At 45.2% G+C, this 21,160-nt stretch overlaps 1 long non-coding RNA gene across 2 annotated transcripts; it reads right to left on the bottom strand.

The window, feature by feature from the left end:
• Nucleotides 1–5,950: 5,950 nt before the first annotated feature.
• Nucleotides 5,951–17,476, bottom strand: LOC132418967 (uncharacterized). Of its 2 annotated transcripts, XR_009518058.1 has the most exons (6): nucleotides 17,376–17,476; nucleotides 13,126–13,339; nucleotides 11,687–11,789; nucleotides 10,146–10,226; nucleotides 6,281–6,388; nucleotides 5,951–6,179 (listed from the first exon to the last, which is right to left on the bottom strand). It is a non-coding gene; the product is annotated as an uncharacterized lncRNA (long non-coding RNA). The 2 variants fall into 2 exon arrangements; XR_009518059.1 differs by lacking the exons at nucleotides 5,951–6,179; nucleotides 6,281–6,388 and adding an exon at nucleotides 8,591–8,851.
• Nucleotides 17,477–21,160: the final 3,684 nt, after the last annotated feature.

Raw genomic sequence — 21,160 nt, 5'->3', positions numbered from 1 at the left:
ACTAACTATATCCTACTGGGTACCCCAGTATCTTCAACAGAGACTGGTCCACGTTCTCAGAGAGCTTACCACTGATGTAAGAAAATACAGCCAACGTGTGTGAACCTGAGGATAGTGAGCCGCTGACTAATCTGTGACACAGGCTCTAATGCAGTGAAAGCTCTGAGGACGCTCCACAGTGGGCTGGAACGGTCAGAGGTTTCCTAGAAAACATCAGGCGGAAAGGCCTGGAAAAGCCGGTCAATCCACTCTCCCCTCCTTTTTGTCTGCATCCCAGAAAGAGGAACTTTTGCTGATAGAAACTGTTTTGATCGCCTTTCCTTGTGCCCAGTGACCCAGTCCCTTCCTTGTCAACGAGGTTGTATGAAAAGTGTCTTAGCTCCAGAAGATGTGGTACATATACACAATGGAATACCACTCAGCCATAAAGAAGAATGAAATAATGCCATATGTACCAACATGGATGGACCTAGAGATTATCATACTAAGTGAAGTCAGAAAGAGAAAGACAAATATCATATGATATCACTTAGATCATATGGAATCTGAAATATGACACAAATGAACTTATTTATGAAACAGACATAGAGAACATACAACATAGAGAACATAGAGAAACGGACATAGAGAACAGACTTGCGGTTGCCAAGTCTGGAGGGGAGGGGGGTGGGGGAGGGATGGATTGGGAGTTTGGGATTAACAAACGCAAACTATTATAGATAGATAGATGATAGATAGATAGATAGATAGATAGATAGATAGATAGATAACCAAATCACTTTGTTGTGCCCCAGAAACTAACACAACATTGTAAATCAACTATACTTCAGTAAAATAAAAAAAATTTTTTAAGTGTCCTAGCTCTCCCCAGCTACAAATGCAACCCTCCATCTATGGCACCAAGAGCGTGACATTGTGAGGTCTTTCATCAAGGGAGCAGTATGTGGCCACACAAGCACACCACAGTTTGTATCAACATCCACAGCTCCATTAGAACAAATAGCTTATTTTTTAGACCAAGTCAATAAGCTGCTTTTTCCAGGGAGAAGAGCGAGCGGGACAGACACAGTTCAAGTAAAATAACAGACACTCAGCATTTCACCCTAAATGTTTCCATAGTTCCAGATCTCGCCAGCGGTTTGGTAGCAAGTCAAAGAAGAAACTGACATTTGGTGTTCCAGAGTCTTCTGGAAGAGAGCCAGATAACGAATTGTCAAATGAACAGTTTCTGGCTCTCTTATCAAGGACAAATCCTACTCCAGCTGAGATGCTAGCAAACCAACAACGAGAACAACAGTAATTTGCCAGGATGATGCAAACCCAGAATGCAGGAGAGGCTATTTTCTTTGTTGACTGCGTCTGGAAGTATGGCTAGATGTGATTTACCATCTGCGTTAGATGCTCTTCTATAACATCCTAAACAGACATTTTATGCTGGATATCAACTGGAAAAATTTTTATTCAACACTAATTTCATCAAAACCTGGATAGTTGATACAGCCAGATTTTGTCAAATGAGGGAGAATTAGTATGATATAAACTATTCACTATAAAGACATTACTATATTCTCTAAGCCTTCTTTGAGCTCTGTTATACACTAGAGTTTGTGGCCTAATACTTGGATTAAAAGCGGAGAGTAGGATATTCAGGCTGAATTGTGCCTCCCCCCAAGACCCCTGAAACTGATCTGAAATGATAAGGCAGTCCCTCTTAGGAATATTTACAGACTGTTCTTCATGTAAAAGAACATAAGAAGTCCCCAAAAGCCTAAGAAACCGAGTGCCCTGAGCAGATCCTTTTCCTGCCCTTCATTCTCAAAAGTTCGCTGCAAAGGCTCTGGTCAAGTGCTGCAGGCTGCTCTTTCATCTCCGTAACCTGAGTGCCTTTGCAGAACAGGCTCCCTCTCCGGTATTCAGTGAATTCCGAGTCAAGTCCAGGCTCGAGTCAGCTGCCTCCATTGTAAGTCTTTTGCAATTCGATGGATGGCTTGGCCCTTATGCCTTGAGGATTGGAATCTCCTGGGCAGGGATAGGATTTCACTTTCCATGTCTACAGTGCTTGCACCAAGTTTATTAATATAGTCTATACAGGGTGATCATATTGAGAGCAAGCCGGAATCCACATCACAGAGCCTGTGGCTTGAAGCTAGGCTGAGCCGAGCCCCCAGGAGGAGACTGAGTCACCCTAAGCATCCAGTCACCCTGGGGAATTTTAAGAATTCAATATCAAGTCCAAGTCAATCCTGCCTAAGACACTGTGTCTTTCCTTCTATATCAGCCCCACTCTCCCAGACATCTCACCCATGCCTGGAGGTGCACTTCACCGTGTAAGGGGGAAGAAAGTAATCTGGGAAACACCTCAGGTGTTACCTCCACGGAGGAGTTAGGGACTCAGAGTTTAAAATGAATGAATGAATCATAATACAGTGATGTATCCCAGCCTAAGAATCAATAAGACCATGGGAGGAGCTGGCAACTATAGCGGAAAGAACACACTTTCTGGAGTCAGACCAGCATTTGGATCTCCATCTGACTCCTTACTAGCTGTCTGGCCTCAGGCAAACACTTAGCCTTCCAGGGCCTCAGTTTCCTCCTCTGTACAATGGGGATGATCCTAATCAGCTGTCTTGTAAGGTATGCAGGAGAAATTAGAGAGATAAAGCACCTTTTACAGGACCCAGCAGAGAATAGGTATCCAACAAATGGCAGCTACTGTTATGGAACAGGGCAGGAGGGATGGCTGGGTCTGTCTTAGTGTCCTCCAGTCCTGGGTGAATGTGTGCCTCCACTGTGGACAAGAAGTACTCTGCTCAAATACGACACTGGATCGATACATGTGCTTTACTCTTCCTTCTACCTTCATGTCTTTAGTGACCCAAGTCATTCATGACTGCAAACTCTATGCAAGTTCAAATATCATAGAAAACACAAAAATTCTCTTGACCCACATCTAATCCCACTCCCTTTCCTCAGGGTAATCACTGGTTTCAGTTCGTTTTGTAGGTTGGGGGGCTTTTTTGGTAAGCAAGTACATATAAGAATTGACATATTAAAAAAAAACAATGTTGTTTTATGTGGGTTTTTGGTAAAAAACCAAAATGTATGTTTCAATATTTTATTGAAGTATAATATGCATATAGAAAAGCGAACATAGGCTAAGTGTACAGCTTGAATTTTCACAAACTGAACACACATGTAATCAGCACTCATATCAAAAAACAGTACCATCAGGAATTCCCTGGGAGTCCAGTGGTTAGGACTCTGCGCTCTCACTGCTGAGGGCGCAGGTTCAGTCCCCGGTCGGGGAACTAAGATCCCACAAGCCATGCGGTACGGCCAAAGAAAAAATTACCATCACCCCCAAAGCCTCTTTTGAGCCCCTTTCTAGTCAATAAACTCCCAACAGTGGCCACTATTGTGACTTATATCAGCGTAAATTAGTTTTGCCTGCTTTTGTACTTTATACAAATTGAATCATACAGTGTATCAGTCTTACGTGGCCACTGTAACAAATGACCACAAACTCCACAGCTTAAAACAACACAAAACTATCATCTCACAGTTTCTGTAGGTCAAACATCCAGGCACAGTGTGGCTGAATTCTCTGCTCAGGGCCTCCCAGGGCTGAAATCAAGGTGTCCACGAGGACTAGGGTCTCCTCTAAGGCTGGGTTCCTCTTCAGAGTTCACTGGTTGTTGATAGAATTCATTTCCTTGTGGTTGTAGGACTAAGGTCCCCGTTTTCTTGTTGGCTCTCAACCAGGGGTCATTCTCAGCAACTAGAGGCCACTCATGTTCCTTGTCACAAGGCCTCCTCCACATTCAAGCCAGTAACAGAGAATTTCTCTAATGTCAACCTGCCTCATGCTTTAACTCTGACTTCCTCTTCTGCCAGCAGCCAAAGAACATGCTCTGCTTTGAAAGAACTCATTTGACCAGGTCAGGCCTCCCCTGGATAATCTCCCTATCTTAAGGTTCACTGCTTTGGGACTGTAAATCTGCAAAATTCCTTTACAGCAGTACCTAGATTAGCGTTTGACTGAATAACTAGGGGCAGATATGTGCCTACCCGGCTCCAGGCATCTTGGAGGGTCACTGAAGAATTCTGCCACATGCAGTATGTCCTCTTTGATGTCTGACTTCTTCCAGTCAACACTATGTTTGTGAGATGCACCCATATTGTAAGGATCAGGTCTTTTAGTGAACACGTGTACATACAGAAATAAACACTTTTTGTTATAAGACACTAAAGTTTTGGAGTTCTTTGTTACCACAAAATAACCCAGTCTATCCTGACCTATACAGAAATCTGGAAGTGGAATTGCTATGACCAAGGGCGATAGATGCTGCCATATTGCCCTCCAGTAAGGCACTGCCCTGAATATTGTACAAGAGCATCTTGCTTGCCACATCCTTACCAACACATGTTATGATAGAAGCGTGTGTGTATAAATGAATTGCGGCCAATCTGAGCTTTATTTTGTACGCCTATAAAATAAGGATTTTACCCTGTGTAAGGATCCAGGAGAACAAGCCTAACCCCCCTGCCTGCCCGAACCACTAACATCACCACCAAGGACTGTGCATGTCCCTTACTGTGCTCTATTTTTTCATGGAATTTATTACTCCCAAATATTCCATATATTTACTAATTTAGGATTGTTTGCTTTCTATTTCCACCCACAAGGATATGAGCTTCTGCAAGGCGAAGATCTCTGTTAGGTTATTGATCCCAGAGGCCTAGAAGACTGCATGACACACAGCAGGTGCTTAAAAATATTGGTTAGGGCTTCCCTGGTGGCGCAGTGGTTGAGAGTCTGCCTGCCGATGCAGGGGACGCAGGGTCATGCCCCGGTCCGGGAAGATCCCACATGCCGCGGAGCGGCTAGGCCCATGAGCCATGGCCGCTAAGCCTGTGCTCCGCAACAGGAGAGGCCACAACAGTGAGAAGCCCATGTACCGCAAAAAAAAAAAAAAAAAAAGAAAAAAAAATATTGGTTAAATGAACCAATAAATATTAACTCAACACATGAACTTGAGGTTATTATTATCAATAATTATAATAAGTTATTTTTACAGTAATTGTCATATATTTTCTAAATCAAACAATTAGGTCACTGCCTAAAAAAAAGTATTTTCTGAATTGAAATGTGGGAAAAGATTTAGTTATGCATTTGTAGCCATTAAATCTACTTTGTCCTTCTTATTCTACCTCATTTTTTATTTTACTTTACACAGGTTGTAGAGAAATTTTTTTAGAATACCCTAAATTCTTTCTGGATATGCTTATAAAGCTGAGACTACTGCAGAAAACTAGAGATTTAAAGATGCTCTCTTCCTAGGGCATTCTACCACACCAAAACAACAAACATTTGTCCCTGCAAATTCTGTCCTGAAATGTTTTCCCTTCTCACTGCAACTAATCAATATGCTGTTCTTCCTTCAAGATTGGAATCAGTTAGGGTCCAGAGCAGAGCTGTCAAAAAGAACTTTCTGCAACGATGGGGATATTCTTCATCTGCACTCCCCAAACCATAGCCACTAGCTACCTGTGGCTTCCAAGCACTTGAAATGTGGCTAGTGTGACTGAGGAATTAAATCATAACCCAACTTAATAAGAAGCCTTTTTTTTTTTTTTTTTTTTTTAGTACGCGGGCCTCTCACTGCTGTGGCCTCTCCCGTTGTGGAGCACAGGATCCGGACGCGCAGGCTCAGCGGCCATGGCCCACGGGCCCAGCCGCTCCACGTCATGTGGGATCCTCCCAGACCGGGGCACGAACCCGCGTCCCCTGCATCGGCAGGCAGACTCCCAACCACTGCGCCACCAGGGAAGCCCGAAGCCATTTTTATTCACTTTAATTTTAAGTAAGTTAAATGACTACAAGTGGCTAGTGGCTACCATATTGGACAGCACAGCTCTACGGAAGGAAATGGAAGAACAGAACCCATTTTTGATCCTTTGATTATGGCAGCCAGAGGGATCCTGAGACTCAAAGGTGACAGAAGAAGGTGCCAGGTCCTTTTGTTCACAACCCCTTCCCCCAAGTGACAGAGAAGAAGGAACACAGTGCTCTTACCTTCTCTCCTCGGATAGAGGAGCTTGGGCCGGCGGACAGAAGGACTCACGTGGTCATTGGCTGAGGCTGTGTCTACACGGGCCCAGTGACTCAAGCCGGAACTCTGGATGTGAAATGGAATTTTGGAGGCATGGATTTCAAGAGCTCACACACAGTTCCCCTGCTCACACTATGCTTTGTGCAGCTCACCCTGGGGGCGCTTACCTGCTGGAGGATTGGACACTTCAAAGGAGGTGGTAACCACTGAAGCAGGTAATGGATCATAAGGAAGTAAAGTCTAGATAGGTTATCCAATCAAGAAAATAACCAGACCTAGGGTTTCAAAAGAGCAAAGAAAAATAATATTACCAATTTTGAGTTACTTCTTAGAGCAGAGAATATCTAGCTCTACTGCGCTGTTATGAAATTAATTTGAAGCTGAGAATCTGCAATATATTACAGCTATCAGTCTCTCTGGATGGTTTTACAATCAACATGTAAGATATGAAAAAAGAAAGATGCCAATAACATATTACTGTGGTATTCGGTGTTCAATCTTCCTTATGCAGCAGAATATTACAGCTGAGCAAACAATGATCAAAAAGTTGGTTCTCTTTTATACAAACAAACAGAAGAAGGAAACTTGAACTTTAAATTATCCCACCTGTCATTTTCCATTGATTGAGTCTTCCTCATTAAGATAAATTCCGAGCTAGAATATCATTTTTATCTTTGGAGCTCTCCAGAAAGTATGCCCTTCAGCTACCTTGGTTTCTCTTTTTTTTTTCTTTCCTTATTTTTTTTCTTTTTTTTTTCTAAGGAAGGAAGGAAGAATAGAACACTCTATCCCACTGTGTGTATCCCAAATTTCTTATCTGAGTTCTTCTGGAAATATAGTACCTGTAGCTTAACAGCTGACACCCACTTGCAGATATACCCAAGCAAAGTCAGATGTCCCCTTTGTCTCTTTTGCATGCCATGTTGACACAAGAAGGGTGTGAGACTTCTCTTGGACAGAAAAGAACCCAAACTCAGCTCTACCGTAAACGAGCTGTGGGATCCTAGGGGTGTCCTTTACCCTGATTCTCAGCTTCCTCTTCTGTCGAAAGGGAGACATTAATGAAGAGGACAGGATGGCTAAGTGAGTCCGCTTTATGCCTTCTGGCTGGTTCTAACTCACTTCTTCTGACTTAGTTCCCTTCTCTCCCAGCATGCCGTGGCTCTGCTCAGTGACTTATTTCAACCCTCTCCAACAGCTAATGCTGATGTGATGCGGATATCCTTGCTAACTGGCAGATAGCAGGTGCTCACTCGGCATGAGTTCATCCCTCCCTCCCCTCTGTTCGCAGCAAAGCAGCTAGAGCTGCATGTGCATCAGAGGCCCCTTGTTCTTCCCCCTGCCCTTCGTTGCCAGGGATAAAATGAAGGGACGAAGCAGGAAGCACTCATGATGAAAACATGCTTACGAAGACAACGCAGGTACAAATGGACCCTGTGAAAAAGTGGAAGGGCAGAAGTTTCTGTTCAGTTGCCTTCCCCCACTCCTCCCCCCTACACCCCTGGGGATCCACCTACTTCCCTACTGTCCCTACTTGTGGGCTCAGCACCCTCCTTTTCCCTTCTCTTGCCCTCCCCAAACCCACCTTCAGACCCTTCATTCACACTACAGTGTGGGCGAATGAGAACCCTCCTTGTTCCACATACATTTGCACGCGGATAAGAATCTCCAGTTAAAATGGACTGTTCTCAGGAGAGAGACGCAAGAGGGAGGCGATATGGGGATACATGTATATGCATAACTGATTCACTCTGTTATACAGCAGAAACTAACACACCATTGTAAAGCAATTATACTCCAATAAAGATCTTTAAAAAAATGGATTGTTCTCTGAGTACAAAATCTCGGGCATCAAGCCGTGGGAGAATATTCTCCATTTCAAAGGCCTTTTCTGGAGTTCTGGAAATAAGGCCGTGTAATTACATGCCCACAGGGGCGAGCCAACACCACAATGCCTTCTTGAACCACAGGCAGGGCCAACTATTTTCCCAGCGGAGATTGCCCAAGCAATGACCCACGAAAGGAATCCTCCTAGGTCCCCGTCAGTTTGAACAAGAGGGGGCAGCAGAGAGCGGGTGGCCAGAGCTTCCGGAGCAGAGTAAGCGTGGTTGGATAAAATGCTGCAGTTTGGAGACAGGCTTGTGAGGAGGCAGGTTGCAGATGGGGGCGAGGTTGATGCCAAGAGAACAAACAGGACGGGGTGGGGGCAGAGGAGGGGAAGAGGTCTAGGCTTGAATAGACACCATGTGGCTGGAGACAGAGAATGATGAAGGTATCAGAATCTCCAGATAAAGTCTCTAGGGAGGAAACAAAGGATTCTTCAAGAGCCTAGAGCAGCTCTTCCTAACCTTTTGTGGGTTCTGAAAGGACCCAGGTTTGAAAATATGATGAAATCCAAAGGCCTTCTCTGGAGAAAAGTCAACACATAGATTTTTTTAAATTAATTAATTTATTTTTGGCTGCATTGGGTCTTCGTTGCTGCACGCAGGCTTTCTCTAGTTGCATCGAGCAGGGGCTACTCTTTGTGGTGCACAGGCTTCACATTGTGGTGGCTTCTCTTGTTGTGGAGCACGGGCTCTAGGCGCACGGGCTTCAGTAGTTGTGGCACGTGGGCTCGGTAGTTGCGGCACATGGGCTTAGTTGCTCCGCGGCATGTGGGATCTTCCTAGGCCAGGGATCGAACCCATGTCCTCTGCATTGGCAGGTGGATTCTTAACCACTGCGCCACCAGGGAAGTCCTCAACACATAGATTTTACAATCAAACTCAAGAAGTGTTCAGCTTCCTGTCCAAACCCATGCGTGGACTCCAGGTCCAAAATTAATCTAGGTGCTTAGAAACAGTAAAAGCAAGGCTACCTGGTCACTCAGGTTTCTTATCCTCTTGGATGTGTAGACCTGGGCTGCCCACTCACTCAGGAAGGGGCACCCTGGCCTGTCTTCAGAGGTACTCGCATTTCTATTGGTTCTAAACAATCCCAAAGCAGCCCCGGACTCTGGAGTTTATTAAGGATTCACATATAAGATTTGGGGGTTCCCCTGCTACTCTCTACCACCATCTACTCGCTAACATATTGAGATATTCCTAAGTGCCAAAGACTTTGCCTTTCTTACCTAAATAGGGCCTCAAAGCAAGGAACAGTTACTCTTATCATCCTCATTTTGTAAATAACAAAACTGAGGTGAAATCACTTGCCCAGGTTCACAGAGCCGGCCAGTTATAGGATGGGCAACCATCCAGCACACTCTGAACCTGAAGTCTGGGTAGTCAACGTTACCCACGCTGACGACCAGACCCAGCTCAGGCTTCAGAGCTTTTAGAATAACATTTAAACATTGTTCTAGGGAGGAACGTTGTTCAGAAGGTCAGTTTTGAGTCTTCGCTTTTCTGATGAAGAGTGAAGATTCCAGTCGTTGGGATACGTGCCCAATATTGGTTAAGCAGGTGAGACAGCCACCTGGGGCGGGGGGAGTGGGACCTGCGATGCTCACTTTCTCTACAGCCTCAGTTCACGTGCTGCTTCTTTAAACACTTGACACACACCTCCCCCCACCCCATAACCACACAGGTTATCCTGCTCCAGAAATCCATACAACCTGTGGAACTCTGTAGATATAAGTTGTTTTCTTCCCTTCTATTATGTTCTCTTAGCTTTTAGTTGATAAAATGTATCTGTTAAAAGAGGGAATATTTCTTAGGAAAAAAAGCAGAGCCTCTAATGGTGCGGTCAGCTTCCTCCCCACTTGAGGACGGAGGTTTGGCTCTCTCACGTGATTATAGGAAAAGGTAGCTTTGAGACATGGGTTCCGTACCTGCTGTAGTAGTTAGCCTGTAAAAAACATCAGTTTCCTTAAGTAATTTTTTAAAACGTCACGTTTGTTAACTTACTTTTTGAACAACCATATGGAACATAAAATAGATATGATCACAAAGAGCAGGCATTTTAGAGAATAATGAAGTCAGACACGCATCACATAAATAACAGATTCCTGTGGGTTAATTTAACTTGTCTTTATAGCAAAAATACAGCTACCTTTCTTGCTATTCAATCTGCCGTCATCTTAGATGTCCGGGGCTTTTCACCAGCCTGATAAATAAATTGGATCAAAGCTTCCTATAAGAAAATGAAAAATAATGAAAAATGATGTTTCTCTCCATTTTTTCTTTGAATTTAAAATTCAGTTTATGTTAGAGAAGGCTACATACGTATACAAGAAAACTCTATTCTCCTAGAACACTTCCTGCTTTGGGTTTTATTCAAAACATAGTTTTCCGCTGATTATTGTTTCCCTTTTGGTCAGCCTCGTCATTACTGCCACAGAAAGTCCTCACTCACTCACTACAAAGTTACCAAGTGGTTCTTTTCTCCTATCCTGGAACATTGTTATTTTCCTTATTCCAGTTAATGGAAGGTGCACTTTCCACCACAGGTGGCAGGCAGAGCTCCTGATAAAATGCGCGGGTGGGGCTTCCCTGGTGGCGCAGTGGTTGAGAGTCCACCTGCCAATGCAGTGGACACGGGTTCGTGCCCCGGTCCGGGAAGATCCCACATGACACGGAGCGGCTGGGCCCGTGAGCCATGGCGGCTGAGCCTGCGCGTCCGGAGCCTATGCTCTGCAACGGGAGAGGCCACAACAGTGAGAGGCCCGCGTACCACCAAAAAAAAAAAAGATAAGAAATGGGGGCTTCCCTGGTGGCGCAGTGGTTGAGAGTCCGCCTGCCGATGCAGGGGATGCGGGTTCGTGCCCCAGTCCGGGCAGATCCCACATGCCGCGGAGCGGCTGGGCCCGTGAGCCATGGCCACTGACCCTGCGCGGCCGGAGCCTGTGCTCCACAATGGGAGAGGCCACAGCAGTGAGAGGTCCGCGTACCGCACAAAAAAAAAAAAAAAAATGCGCGGGTTTACAACGAATACAGGCAAAATAAATAAGGAAAATCCAGTGCCTGTATCTTCTGTTTGCTGTATGCCTTGGGTTTCTGCTTCACACGCAGGTTTGTCATTTTACTGGTGCCCCCTCTCACTCTCCTAATTAAAAAAAAAATGTTTTTCTTAACTCCCCTGCAAAGGCATGGCATTATGGCTGATATCCATGAAATATTCAGTGTGCTGGGTTTTGCTCGATTTCCCATATTAAAGCACATTTGGAAAAGATTTTTATTTACTTCTTACAGCTACCTGGATTAATGAGAGTGTCCAGCCAACCACTGTCTGATATTTTGGCTCTAAGTTATTCTTTTTCCAGGAGGAAAATACATTTTAATTAACATGATTTCTCCACATGCTTCTGAAGGGTATGGTGGTCTCACAATGACACACTCTGCTCTGGCACACAATATGGTAAAGCACTTACCTGTACAAGGTGGTTGCTTCCTGCAAAACGGCACAGTCCTCAGGAGGAGGTGGGAGATGAGCAAGAGACATGGAAGAGAAGAGGGGAAGCGGAGAAGGAGAAGGAGAGGAGGGAGGAAGAGGAGGGCGACGAGGGGTGCAGGAGAAAAGAGTGGAGAAAAGCCCTGGTATTGAACTTAGAATGGACTGAGTTGAAATGCAAAAGCAAATCAGTCATTAATTACCCACAAGAGGTGGCCAATCAGAAGGTGCTGAGTCATCTTAAAGGGGCAAGGTTTAGTAATTTCCTCCATCAGTGGAAATGGGGGCTCACAAGCAGGTTGACATCTGTTGCAGAGACATAAAGAAAGTTACATTTCTGCACAGATGAGTTGCATGAAATCACAAATCTGCTTGAAGGGGCCAACTCCCCCAAAATTTCCAAGTGGCATCAAAACGCTTCCATGTCCTAAGTTCCTCTTAATCGATAGCTGAACTCCAGGAAATGGTAATTTCACAATACATTATCAGCTATGACATGAAAGGAAGTGCTCCACAGTCAAATAAATGTAGGAAAAGCTGAGTTAAATAAAATAAATAGGTACTTGTAATGGCAAGGCTTCTTAGAGCATTTAGTGCTGACAGGCATTGCACACATCTCCCATGGAGGGATACAGCACATTATACTTTCCCAAATATACTTGTCAGGGAGTGTGTTGTTAACAAATGACTATTAATATCTCACTGACCTTGTATTCCCTTGAGGAAGTTTGGGAACTATGGCTTAATAATTTAAGGTGCTTTCCCAGGTATCTAAGCCTAGGATACAGAAAAGATGGGGGTCCCTAAAGGATGGGCAGAGGAACGCCAAACACAAGCTTGCCTTTCGTCTTAAGTTTGTCTTGACTGGCCTTGGACTGGTCATGGTAAGAACCCACTTCCTGGTTTCTCTGAGGGTAGTGGATCAGCCTCTGGGCTGGACATAAGTAACACCTCCTTAGCTGGTCTAGCAATAACCACGGCTTATGCTGACTCTAGTCCAATACTTCTAGAATGAATTCAGAGGGCAAACAGCTGGGTCCTCCAAACCACCAGGAGACCCCAGTAATTTACATGATGCCTGAAGACTGCAACCTGAATTTGTCATAGCTCCTAGGCATTTCACCAATAATTGATGACTGGTGGGACTGGAGGAAGGGGTAAAAACAGAGCCAATGGAAATGACAGAGAAAGGATTTGTCAATTCTGCAGTAAAGGGACATGACTGTTGGGATATTTTATTTTATTTTTCCCATAAGAATGATGGCCAGCTTCAAGAATTTCAACAGAGTTCTAGATGTTGGCTGAGAGATCGAAAGCAGAAGAATACTGCCATTTCACACTTCCATGACCTTAAATCACCCACATATTATCCGGAAAGTGACATTTACTCCAAAGCACTTTTATTGTGCCTTTCCATGAGTGTGGAATGTCATGCTTTCCTGGAACAACTAAGTTTCTGTCAAAATGCCAAAAGATGGGAAGGTTGGTAATGGGAGTGTTGGGTTAGTGAAATGTAGTCTTTCTGTCCTACTTCTGAAGCTCTCTGATGTTTCCCATGTAATTGTCTTGGACATTTAATTGAAAGCACCATGTTTTTTACTAAGCAAGCCATTTGAGCCCTTGGTGGTCACTTAAGACCTACCTCACTGCCGTCTGGCACTCATCCGAAGCCAAGATTATGTAGTAAATGCATGGTTCAGCTCCGTCTGCTGCAGTCGTACATTGATCTTGTGGTTCTTGGGGGAAGTGGTGTCTCATTCAGATTTTCAAGTTCAGTCTTATAACGAAGGTCCTTTGGCTTCCCATGGTTTCATAGCTGTGAAATCAATTACGACTTCAGTAGCACTGACAGTGTACTATATTTGTGAAAAGAAAATTGAAAAATTACTACTTGATGGATGAGAAATGGTTTTGACATTTAAAAACAGAAAATGCTTCTCCATATCTCTTCTAAATGATGTCTGATGTTGACATTAGCATTTATGTAATTCATCCAGTTGTAGGAACCATCATGTACTAATCCTTAATAGCAGTAAAACCTATTACAATGGGGAATAATATTCCTTCAAAAGGCTTCATTCTAGCCTTCTTCTTCTAGGCCCATCATATCAACTCTGTAATAATTAACTTGTTTTGCTGTAATTCTGCTTCAGCAGAGACATAATGCTGCCGAGGAAGACATAACGAGGCACCTCGGATGAAAGCTGAAGCGGATGGAGCAGCAGGCCTTTGTCCAAAGGTTTGCACTCACTCAGGAAAGCCCTCATGGGCAAGATTAGAGATTGAAACGCATCAACTTTTTCAATTTTTTTGTAACGAGGGCCAAATTTTCTCTTAATTATCCAAAGGCGATTTTGATAAAGAGATCAACAAAGTGTAGGGCTTAGGTTTAGGGTAATCTTAACAGAAAATTATAATCTGCCTACTTGCGATGGGACTAGAGGAAAATGTCGTTCTACCTCAGTTCTCCATTTCCCCACAGCGGTTGGCGTTGGAAGGCTGGAAAGAAAGGGGTTCAACATATCTATAGGTGGAAGTGAGTGGACGTGGGTGTTACCTGCTAGGGTCCCTGGCCTCCTTAATCAACAGGAATTGATCAGAGGCCTGACAAGAAATTAAGGCTGCAGCAGGCGGGAGAGAGAACAACAGGCTTCCTTGCTTGCTCGCTCCCCGGGGGGGTGCGAACTGCTTCTATAGGGTGAGGGTAGGAGCATATCCAGGGGTCCGGCCGGAGGGGCGGCTTAAGTGGTCTGCCCACCCCTTTGGTGGTGTTGTGTGCAGGGATCATGCAGAGTACCCTGCTTTCGCTCCCAGCTCTTCAGAAGTGGCACTCTGGCTTTTTGATTTCTTTGTATCTTGTTGTCCAGAATTTGCCCCGACTGGGCATGCACACAGTTATTTTTAGTCCCTTATAAGTTTCTTTGCATTTTGTTGCTGGAGGAGATGTTTGTCCAGATGCAAGCACTGCAGCAAAAGGTCCCAGGTCCCAGCCTGTCTCATTTAGGAGCTCTCTCTCCAGGGAAAAGACCTGGGCGGCAAGACTATATCCCATCAGGTCAACCAGAAGTCAGAGAGGAGTCCCTGCTTGCCGAGCTCCCTGGTACGTGTCTGCACCAGGGGAACACAGCCGCAGCTCTGGAGACAGAGCTCTGTGGGTTGTTGCCAAGGTGTCCTCTTTTGCTCTGGGTAGTAGATTGATGAGGGTCACCTTGCCAAGCTGAAAACAGGGAGATGAGCATTCTAGGAGATGGGAGTAGCACATGCAAAGGAAAGTAACTGTGAAAACACATGTTCTGGAAATACTAAGAGAAGTTCAGGGAGACGAAGAGTATGGGACCATATTTTAAAGAGCTTCCTATGCCACACAGAGTTTGCACGTGATTTTGGAGAAAGACAAGTGCTAGGGCAGAGGACAGTCTATACGTGGGGAAAGGTCGCCAAGATGTCCTTCTTCCTCTTCTCTCCCTGGGATCCCAATTCATCAGTACAGATTAGCTCCAACACCGCCACCACACAACCTCTGTGAGACTCTCCAAGCAATCGCACCACTACACACACACACACACACACACACACACACACACACACACACACACAGAGACACACACACCCCACAGATAATACTTCCTCCTCAGTGCTCCCATTTCACCTCGTAATTGCTTTTATCCTGGCACCTACCAGGATTTAGTGAATGAGCTCATATATCGTGTTTGCTTTCTCAACTAGAACATGCCATCTGCTCAAGAGCAGAAAATGGGGTTTTTCTGGTTGGTTGGTTTGTTTAAGCACCATCATTCCAGAGACTGGATGGACCCACTTCTCCTTGAATGCTGCTTCCTCAGGCCGACTTCTGTTCGCCCCAGCAGGAGAGAAACTCTCCTTCTCTGAGCCCCTGTCTCCGGCGGGGTTCCCCTAAAGGACAGCCCGAGGCAAGGATCTGGTGCCTCCTGATGGACTGGGAGGGGGTGGGAGGGAGGGCAGGAAGTCACAGGGGTGGGATCTCAGGGCAGGTCCACCACGGAGGGTGGCTCAGTTACATTCCAAGGGGACTCCTGACAGCTGGTCTTTCCCCGGTGGGAGGGGGGTGGGTGAGGGAAGTAAAATCCATGCACGTTCAGATTCCTGGGTGTGCATTTGGAGAGATGGATGGAACAGGGACTTCCCTGGTGGCGGAGTGGATAAGACTCCTCGCTCCCGATGCAAGGGGCCCAGGTTCGATCCCTTGTCAGGGAACTGGATCCCACGTGCATGCTGCAACTAAGAGTTCACGTGCCACAACTAAGGAGCCCGCCTGCTGCAACTGAGGAGCCCACGTGCTGCAACTAAGACCCAGCGCAACCAAATAAATGAATAAGACAAGGGAACCTATAAGCAATAATAGAGGACACCTACACGTACCAAAAGACATTAAAAAAATGGGTGGGACACGGCTACTCTCTGCTGAAGCTCTCTCTACAGGTACCACAGAAAATGTGTTTTATCCATCTCTGTACATGGCCTGGCACATAGTCGCAATTCAATATATGTTTGTTGGATGGAAGAAATTGCTATTCTGGCTGAGAGTCTGATTCCGCTCCTGTAAAGGTGCGATGTTAAGATTTTTCTCCTTAACACTTTGGGAGGATATCAGACACGCTGCTTACAACCATTGATTTCTATTCAGCTGAGATTTGTGCAAAGTCAACTAAGGAGGAGCTTATGTTTATTATTTGTTTGCAGCAATTAAAGCGAATGCTTTGGTATTCAAAATCCACTGTACTTCTGCCTCATTTATTTCTAAAAGAGAAGTCAGGAGATATTTTTTCCCCTTTAAGTAACGGACGTGGGAAGCCAACAAAACTACATTTAAAAACACACGCATTCACTTTTCATTTGTCTGAGATAAAATTAGATGTTTCTCTTCCATTATCTCATAAAAGTGTGTGATTTATGAAAGAAACTGAAGCGAGTGTCATTAAAACTGATTACCCTAAGTGAATAGTGATGTATATGTGGGTATGCAATGTGATTATGATGTTAGCGAGAGTAATCTAATCATCAGTGGGATAATGTGATTTTGTGGTGTTGATAAAAGACTAAAATCAGAAGCTTGGTGCTTGGTGAAATCACACCTCTGTTCTGAAATAAGCCCCAAATGATGACCAAGAGGACATTTGTTTTGGACTCCGCCCACAGATCCAGCGCCCAGGTGGACATTGCCCTCAGGCTGCCCCAGCTGCCAAGAGTCCAGTCTACTGCAGACCTTGGTGATGATTCTGAATCTCCCTCCACCCGCCGGCCCCCGCACACCACCCTGGCTTATTCAGAAACTGGGAGAGAGAAGAGAGCACACAGCAGGAAGGGGAAGGAAGGTTCTCTCAGGGAGGACCTCTATACAGATGCTCCCAGTGCCACCGTCCTCTGCGCCTGGCGCCCTCCAGCCCCCCCGCGTCCCCCTTGCTCCGGGTCTTGCTACATCAATTGTCCTTCTCCTCCTTGCGTATTATCACCCTCTCACTCAGCCCTAGATCCTCCACCCCTCCAGCACTTCCCAGCCTCGAAAATGGCACCGTCCTTCCTCCCTTCTTATACCCGCCACCAAACTGGGAGGACACGCACCCTGTCTCTGCCCCCTCTCCTTCCTCGCTGCCCCCCGGCTCTTAACTCCTCTGGGTCTGGGTCTGATTCTCCCATTACACTGGCCTGAATTCAAATGACACAAATTAGTAACTGCCACTGCTTCCTCATTCTCCATCACATCTGACCTCTCAGAGCACTGGATGACTTCTTGAGATTCTCTCTGCACTTAGTATCCCCGATATTCCCCTCTCCTGGCCTCTGCTTATTTCCTAAGCAACCCCTTCTCCACCACCTACCGCCTACACGTGGGCAGACTGAAGACTCTGGCCTCACCTTTCCTCTCGTCTCCCTCAGAGATGTCTTCTTTTCCCGCTGCTTAGATGACCACCACTCTGTGGCTGAACTCTCAAATCTAGGACTCCGGCCTATCACACTGGCCCTGGCTCCGCACTCCCACGGGCACACAGATGAAATTCCCTCTTCGCCCTTTGCCCTCTGCCCCTGTGGCATGGTTCACTGCAGTGCTAGGCATTTTACCATGATGATCCAAAGTGAGAAGAGCCAGATAGAAGCAGGTTCACCCAGCTCCGCCACTCACTTCCTGTCTGGCCGCGCTTCCTAAATAGTCTGAACCCTCAGCTGCAGCTTCAAAGAGAATAACTCATTCTTGCCTCATATGGTTGCCGTGAAAATTAAAAGCGTTCATGGAAATCACCTGGCCCATAATAATTATTCCTTCTGTTTCAGCTGTTATTATTAATGTACTCAGTAAATGTTTACTGAATAAAGGAATAAACTACAGGGATGCTTCAGGCACTGTCGCGGGAAGGTGGGAAGAGGACAGGAGGTTTGAAGACTTTTAAGCCCTCTCACCTCCTACAATATAAAGTGCAGGCACCTCCTCTGGGAGGCTAGTGCAGCCCAATGAAGATGACTAATCTTTACAAAACATTACTAGAAAGCCTATAAATAACATAATTGTCTTTCAGCTTAAGCTGTGTATCCACTTTAGCCTACTGTGTATAAACCCTGTTATAAGGTTATTCCAGTTTTTGTTGATTACGTAAATGGAAAACAATTACCGCAGTGAAAACTGCACAACCAGAATGTGCTATTAAAGAAGGAAATCACCATTTGATTCTCCTGAAATTAAAGCACACTTTCCTCCCCCAACTCAGCTAGGTTATCTTCTGGGAGGTAACAGGCTTTTTCACCTAAGTAACTTTCTCACACGAATGAAACAGTCATCTCCCAAAAGGATTTTCCACCAGTGTGAGAGGGAATCTGTACTCTGAATAGCAATTTGTCTTTGCTTCATTGACTGCTCCGGTTTGTTCTTACCGAAGCCCATTTTTTAAACAAACGTTTTCTTTTGCAATAATTTTACATTTACAGAGAAGTTGCAGAGTTCCTCAACACCTGTCATCCAGTTCCCCCTAATGTTATCATCTTACATAATAACGGTACAAAGCTAAGAAATTAGCATTCGTAAGTTACTATTCATTAAACTACAGGTCTTATTCAGATATCCTTAGTTTTTCCACCTTTTTCCGCCTGCCGATGCAGGGGGCGCGGGTTCGTGCCCCGGTCCGGGAAGATCCCACATGCCGCGGAGCGGCTGGGCCCGTGAGCCATGGCCGCTGAGGCCGCGCGTCCGTAGCCTTTGCTCCGCCACGGGAGAGGCCACAACGGTGACAGGCCCACGTACCGCAAAGGAGACATGGCCAATTTAGTCTAAAGAAGCATCAGAATTTTTTTCTTTCCTCTCCTTCTCCACAGTTAGGAGGGAGGATGCTTCTTCCAAAACCCTAGTGCTTCTATACGCATCACCCTTGTCCCACCCATCTCTCCATGAAGAGAGAAGGCTGGAAAGCACCTAACAAATGTACTGATGGTTGCAAAAATGCCACCAAATGCACACTTTTAACACAACCAGACCCAGTACTCCATTTGCCTCATTTATTCAAAGCAATTTGACAGAATTTTTTTTTCTTTTTTTTGGCTGCACCGCACGTGGGATCTTAGTTCCCAGACCAGGGATCAAACCTTCGCCCCCTGCATTGGATGCGTGGAGTCTTAATCACTGGACTGCCAGGGAAGTCCTGACAAATATTTTATAATAGATGCCTGATCCAGCCAGGTACCTAAAAAATATGCTGCCCCACCCACAGATCAAACTATTTCCTGTTGCACTGACTTGGCTATCAATCTCAGATTTTAATTATTTGAATTCTGCACCTTGGACAGGTCCCTTCATATTTCTATCGCGGATGCAATGTCTATCTGCCTGGCTTCAGATTTGGGGCCGAGGCACTGCCAATGGGCTTATTCTCATCTCTACACATAGAACAGATGGGCCTCAGTGCCCCATCTCAGGTACCAACACCAAGCCCCCAAAACCCAGCCTAGAGCAGCCTGCACCTGGAGGACCAGCTTCCTTTCCAGAACATCTAGGATGCCATTTACTATGTACAAAAACTGTTTTAGTCCCATCTGAGAATCCATTCAGCCTCTGCTTTGAAGAGTTCACAATTGAGTGAAATCAAACTATAAAGTGTATGTACAGCTCTAATCATAATACAGATAAGAGCGTATCTATTTAGTAGTTTCTCTATTGTCTTAGATTTGGCTGTACGATCCTCATCTCAGTCATTACTAATGGTCAAAAGACACTTAAGTTCCTCTCTTGACTGGGCTTTTCTAGTTTTTTGTTTGTTTGTTTGTTTGTTTGTTTCTTTGTTTGCGGTACACGGGCCTCTCACTGCTGTGGCCTCTCCCGTTGCGGAGCACAGGCTCTGTACGCGCAGGCCCAGCGACCATGGCTCACGGGCCCAGCTGCTCCGCGGCATGTGGGATCCTCCCGGACTGGGGCACGAACCCGTGTCCCCTACATCGGCAGGCGGACTCAACCACTGCGCCACCAGGGAAGCCTGCTTTTCTAGTTTTAATGATCATCTTTGAGAAAGGTAGTTACTATGCTTCACATAGTTAGAACATAAGTTCTTACTTGGAAAGATCCACAGGTGGTTTCGTTTTCAATGAACACACATCCTTTTCCTTTCCTCACTTGCTTCAGTAAAGCAGTGCTGCCAACGAAACAACATTTGTAAACAGGTTGCAAAGCCACGAACAGCCAGCTCCTGGTACCCAGGCGGCCACCTAATCAGCTTTCAAGTGGAAAGCTGGAGAAAGACTTTCAATTGGACCAGGGCAAGAGCTCCAGTAGCTGCATTATTAGACAGGAAATAGGGAAGACCTGCAAAACATGGGGAAAAACCTTGCTACAACTGTTGTTAAGGCACTTGGATCTAAGATTGGCGTGTACATGTCTTGAGTAAAAATCAGGTACACAAATGGGAATGAGTTGCTGGGAGAGAAAGGGGGAAAAAAAAGGAGGAAACAGGTTCCAGTACCATCCTCTGAGATAAGATCCTCTGCCTGCCTTCTGGCAATAAACCATATATGTCACTAGCTGTCCTGTTAGTATCTACTTCCTTTTGGAATAGAGCAGAAACATTGCAAAGAAACACTAGCGTCAATCTAGCTCAACACCCTTACTTGACATATGAAGAAAGAAGTCCCGAGGGGTCGGGTGGCTTGGCAAAGGATCCACTCTCAGGCTAGTCAATATCAGAACTCCATCTGAGTGCGGTTCAATATCCTGACATCTAACCCAGTGCACTTTCTCTTAAAATTTGCCTCTCAAAAAAAAAAGTCACATGGCTCTTGTAATCTATAGCATCATTAGAAAGAAATATCAATTCAAAGATTTTTTTCTTTTTAGATGTGACTCTACTGGCAGCAAATCTTTTACCTCCTGAAACTAACTAGCACTAACTTACCTTTAACTGAGACCGAATCACCAGAGAATTCATATTTGCATATGCATATTGTATATACAATGTAAATAGATTTCTGTCTTCCTGTCCTTGTTCTAGTTTAATGTTTCAGTTTGGCTGTACTTATCTATAAGCACCAGCTAGCAGGAAACACTGGACTGATGGCATATGCCATGCACTACAAGCAGTCTGGAGCCATGGCAACCTAAGTCTGTGGAGGTGGCACCTAATGGTACCCAGCAGAAAGAGGCTCTAAATAAAATTCTGTTTCCCATCCAT

Source organism: Delphinus delphis, chromosome X (assembly GCF_949987515.2).
Source record: "Delphinus delphis chromosome X, mDelDel1.2, whole genome shotgun sequence".
NCBI classification, from domain to species: domain Eukaryota; kingdom Metazoa; phylum Chordata; class Mammalia; order Artiodactyla; family Delphinidae; genus Delphinus; species Delphinus delphis.
This window is presented reverse-complemented; position numbering and strand designations above follow the sequence as displayed.